At 38.7% G+C, this 5,723-nt stretch overlaps 1 non-coding gene across 1 annotated transcript; it reads left to right on the forward strand.

Moving 5' to 3' along the window:
• The first annotated feature begins 2,567 nt into the window (after positions 1-2,567).
• On the forward strand, positions 2,568-2,672 carry LOC123457357. Its single transcript, XR_006635000.1, has one exon. It is a non-coding gene; the product is annotated as a small nucleolar RNA U13 (small nucleolar RNA).
• Positions 2,673-5,723: the final 3,051 nt, after the last annotated feature.

Consider the following 5,723-nt stretch of genomic DNA (forward strand, 5'->3'; position numbering starts at 1 on the left):
TTGTTTACTAGCAGACATCCCTATGAATAAACCTTTAATCTTTCCCTCAGAAGGGGAAAAATGAATCATTTCTGATTCATGGAAGATCCTCTTAAGTGTTTGTTAGGTGAAAGCAAGTGTGTATACTGCAAGTTATAACCTTAAAGTTGACAACCCCCCTAAAGGTACCATCATGGTTTATTGCCAGGTATTGACTGAGGACAGTCCATCATCCTTGCTAGATTTCCATTAGGGCAACTACAGTTGGAAGTTGTGCAGTGGCAGTATGGTGGGAAGTATACACAGCAGATGTTTATGTGTAATAGCCACCAGTTGACTTCATATGCATTTGCTCCTGAAGGACAACTCTTGTACTAACTCCCATTAGCTAAGTATTTTCTATGCATTTTACCTAATTTCCCTACTTAAATGTGCTCCCAATTAATTTATGAGAGTATAGGATCTAAGGAAATTAAGACAGTTACTCTTTTAGCAGATATAAGCCTTGAATCTGGTGTCAAGATAAGTCGCACACTAAAGCTAGTGTGTGAGTGGGAATCTACACTGATTCTTTTGTTATTGGACTCAAGTGTCATTAACATGACCTCTGATTTCTGTCAACCCTGGACTTATGCAGGTCTCTGTGAGAACCCAGAAAAAATGAGTTGTAACCACTAATCTCTTTCCAGGACATCTGCCAACCAGAGTATTACTTCCTTGCTGGTCCCATCCATGCCTTGTGCAGAATGAAGGGGTGGCATTGGGTCTCTGCTTCACTAAAGCATCATTTTATTTCACATGAAATGTATCTTCAAAGCAGTCCTTTCCAAAAAGAAAGAAAATGAGGATTTTTCCCCAATGAGAAATCTTCCCCTTTCATCCTCAACTGATTGAAGAGCTCAGGAGATGCTATTGTGGCCTTTGTGAGACCTGAAGCCTTGGTCTCTCCATCATCTCTCTACCTGCTATGATTTGGTGAGATCTTTAGTACATGCTTATGTATCTTTATTACAGAAAATAATACTGGTATGAGAGACAATTCTTATGTGTCCCTGGGGGATCCTACTGCCCCAGATCCCATAACACTAGACATCATGCACTTGGATGATATGGAGAATCCAGGATGAGTGGAGATACTAGGCACATGCATGATGCCAACTCTAGTAAAAAATCAAAGGCAATATCCTCTACTATGGGTATTCCTTTCATTTTTTTCTGAAATCCTTAAGTCACTTTTAAACATTAAAGGCTTTTTATAAAACAGTTTTATGAGTGATATTGTAAGTGCTATGACATCAAAATATTAGTGTACAATATTTACAGTATGTTTTGTTCCATTTAATTTCTATCACCTTGTCACACTTCCTTTTTAAGTGTGACCTTTAGCATTGTAATTTTCTTTTCACAGAAACCTTGTCTTCATTGAGCAATGATTTGTAGGAAAATGAATTCAAATTATTTTACTCTGAATTTATATTACATCAGAAGGTGTCTGAGTTCAAGACTAGCAATTTATTTTAATTAAATTCTTCACGGTGTAGTAAAAACAGATAATTGACAGGCTGGAGAGATGGCTTGGCTGTTAAGGTGCTTACCTGCAAGAACTCATGTTCAAATCTCCAGGTCTCATGCACTGATGCAAGTTCCCACAAGGGGGCACAAAAGTCTGGAGTTCATTCACAGTGGCTTCAGATCCTGGAGCACTCATTCTCTCTCTCTCTCTCTCTCTTTCCCTTCCCCTCCTTCCCTCTCCCTCTTTCTTATCTTTCAAAATAAAAAAGAGAGAAACATCTAGAATACACTTATTATTGGTAACACTGTGTTCTGATTTTCTGTATTTTCCTTAGAAATTAAAACTAGCATATTAATGGACAGAATATTAAAATAAGGAAAGTTGTTTGGGCTCCTGAAAGATTTTGTATATTTTCTCTGTGGTGTCCTAATAACAGCAAATATTACTCTAAGAAATAAATGTAGAAAGGTTGGGATGAAGATGTGTCTGAAACATGGAAGATTCACATCAGGCCCTGACTTTGCAGCCATTTGTGTACAATGAATCCTTTCCCAATATAATTTTTTGCATGTGTATGTGTATTCACATGTGTGTGGGTACAAATGTACATGTATTTAGGTGTGCATGTACATGTGTTCACATACATATGGAGGCCATAAATTGAGTTCACTTGTGTTCTTACATCGTTCTCCACATTAGTTACTGGGGAAGGACCTCTCACTTGAACCCAGGACTTGTTAATGTTGTAGTTTAGCTAGCCAGCTTGTCCTGGGTATCTTTTTCCACCTCCTGAGTACTAGGATTAAAGGTGAGTGGCCATATGTACCCATCATTTATGTGGGTCCTGGGGATCTAACCTCCAGTTCTCATACATGTGCAGCAAGTGATTTGTCCACTGACCCATTGTACCACCACTCTCAATATCTGGATTGATAAAGTTTAATTTAATCTCCATCCTTTTCAATTTTATAGCCCCAATTCTGGTAACCCAGCACCATGATGCATTTACATTTTCATAAATTTAAACAATAAATTGTTTTGACCATGTCAGAATACACAATTGAAACAGCTCTAGATCCTTTTATTGGTTCATAAGCATGATGATTGGGTGTTCACGCTCTTGCGTGACGTGTGCCTCCCACTAAACCTTGTTACGCTCTGGCACATAACCCGTCTGACGTGAACTGAGAAAAAAAAAAAAAAACAGCTCTAGATTTCACTAAGAGCACTTCTCTTCCTTGAAGTTCCATGAGCACTTTCTTGGCACAGTGACACATTTTTCTCTAAATGATATTTATTGGTTCATTTTCAGCATTTCATCAGAGTCAACAATCTTGTGTCTAATGAATAAAAAAGAAAGCTGCTTAAGCCAAAATACTTGCTCCTGACCCCATTGATAGAGCTCTGTTTTCAGTGGGGATGAAGTGTTGTCAACATAAAGCTTTATCAGAATTTTCACCTCTTGAATATATTTGACCTGACAATGTGACATACTCATGTGCTCAATATAGGGTCTTGTTATTTTTCTTCTTTCCTTCCCAATTCTCATCAGCATCAGTGCAACAGTGGAAAGTGTTGGGTGGCCCTTCTATGGCTAGAAGCTAGTGTAGGAAGATGAAAACAGGCCAGCACAGGAGACCCAGATTTTCCAGAAAGATCACTGATATCAATAAGGTTAACTCCAACTTGTGCATATGCTCTTAACATCAAGAAGCTCATAAAAATCCTTGTACTTTATTTAAAGTCAGAAAGAATACCCCAGGGCATGAAACCTCACACAAGTGATGTTGTCTAGGGCAGTGATAATAACGCCTGCATTCCTAAGATGGTAGAGACAACATCAAATGTCCTTTCTTAGTATTATCAGGTATTTCTCCTCTTTGTCCTATATTAATCTTAAACTATTAATGTCACAAAACTTTCAAAATGAAAGTTTAAGAAACAAATAACATATTTCTGTAGGAATTACTATATCTATTATATGAGGAAAAAGTATTACTTGCAATTTTACTGAAAAGAAAAGCAACAATAATAACATAATATCCCTGGATGACATCTTATCCTTCATAGGACATTTCTCAACACAAGGCAGAAGTAGTCGTGACAAATTTCATTCCGGGGCCTGTTATACATCACAGTTGATGTAAGGGAGTGAAATCACAGAAAGTCTGCCTTAGGCCACAATGGATTCAAGCAGTGAACAAGTATCAGCAACACACTTGGAAAAGCTCCCAAATGCCTGGAGCTCAAGCAGGACACTTCTATAAAGTAACTAGATCAATATTCTGAATAAATGTCAAAATATTTTAATTGAATTAATGCAAATTGATTGAATTTAATATAATCAATGCAACTCTCCAAAATTTATTCATTGCAGTAAAAATGGTGCTTAGGGGCTATAAGGGTTGCTTAGTGGTTGGGAGCTTGCCTGCACATCCTAAGGACCAAGGTTTGATTCCCCAATACCCATGTAAGCCACATGCACAATGTGGCACATGTTTCTGGGGTTTGTTTGCTGTGGCTAGTGGTCTTAGCATGCGTACTTTCTCTCTGTCTCTCTTATTTCTATTTCTCCCTCTGTCTCTGCTTGCAAATACATAAATAAATATTATTTTAAATGGTATTTCGGAGTAAATTACAGAATTAAAAGCATTTATGTTAACACAAAAGTCAGCGCTTTAAACTTATGTTAGGTGCTGGATAGATGGCTTAGCAGTTAAGGTGTTTGCCTGCAAAGCCAAAGGACCCTGGTTTTACTCCCCAGGATCCATGTTAGCCAGATGCACAAGGGAGCACATACATCTGGAGTTCATCTGCAGTGGCTGTAGGTCCTGTTATGCCCATTCTCTCTCTCTCTCTCTCTCTCTCTCTCTCTCTCTCTCTCTCTCTCTCTCCCTCTTTCTCTGTCAAATAAATAAAAATAAAATATTTTTAATCTTCTGTTAGGAAATTAGAAAGGAATGAATGCAAAGCAAAGTTAGCCAAAATGAAGTAATAAAACTTACAGCAGAAATTCAATACAGAAAAATCAATAGAAAAAAATTAACAAAATTTAAAGTGGATTCTTTATAAAAACAATGTCAGTGAGTCTCTAACCAGATAAACTGTAATAAAAAATAAGAAGACACACATTTCTATCATGATTAAAGGAGAAGATGTGACTACAAGTCCCTGAATCATCAAAGTAGGGGTATCTAGCCTATGGTCCACACACCATTATGTGTTTCAGGAGAGCTATGAATGGGGCCCAGTACAAAACTTACTTAAAGCAAACTTACTTAAAATATTTTGAGATTTTTGTAAGTCATTTACATGTTTTTCAAGCAAAAGCTTTGTCGATTACACTATGAAAGCTCAATGCCATGCTAAAGAAACAAATGCTTGTTCTCACCATTTGTGGCCCTGTGCCTGGCATCTGGGGCTTACAGTGAAATTGTGTGTCTTCAACAGCCTTTAGTAGCCCCATCCTCTACCTGTGCTTCCTGCAGGCTCTACTCCATGCATGCAGCTTTTCCTCAGAGGTTCTGCAATCTCCAACATGCTGCTGTCTCTACTGCAACTCAGGCTTCACCTTTACAGCCTTATGCAGTGGCGTTCCATGGCTTCTCTGCAGGGACACTGACCTCACACATTTCCTGTCCTCAGCAGTCCTTGTAACTGTGATGAAAGCATGCATGAGCCCCTCATCTGTGCGTCTTTCATGCTTGAGAAACCAGTACTTCGAGGACAATGCTGCCAGCCCTGCTGTCAGCTCGGGATGAAGTCTGCTGCCCTTGGACCATGGTGGTATAGCCTCTATGCTGACACAAAGGAAACCCTCCCACGGCATTACTTTCTAGGAACAGAGAGCCCCTTCAGTGGCAACTTCAGTTTAGATTCTCTTTTTAAATTAATTTTATTTTCATAAGTTGAAGCCATTGATGGGCAGAGTCTTGTCCTTGGGGTGCCTTTCCCATTGTCCTGATGCAGAGCAAGAGGCTCTTCAAACATGTAAAAATAGGACATAGAACTACCATATGCTTTGGCTTTCACACTCCTTGTATATACTCAAAGGAACTAAAGTTAACAAACACATCAGCTTAGATGTCCATCAACAGGTAATGAATGGAGAAATCGGTATACATCACACACACACACACACACACACACACACACACACACACACAATAGAGGTTATAACAGCCATAAAGAAGACGGAAACTGTGTCACTGAGAAAATGAACAGATGTGGG

Source organism: Jaculus jaculus, unplaced genomic scaffold (genome assembly GCF_020740685.1).
Source record: "Jaculus jaculus isolate mJacJac1 unplaced genomic scaffold, mJacJac1.mat.Y.cur mat_scaffold_37_1_1805170_arrow_ctg1, whole genome shotgun sequence".
In the NCBI taxonomy this organism is placed as follows: domain Eukaryota; kingdom Metazoa; phylum Chordata; class Mammalia; order Rodentia; family Dipodidae; genus Jaculus; species Jaculus jaculus.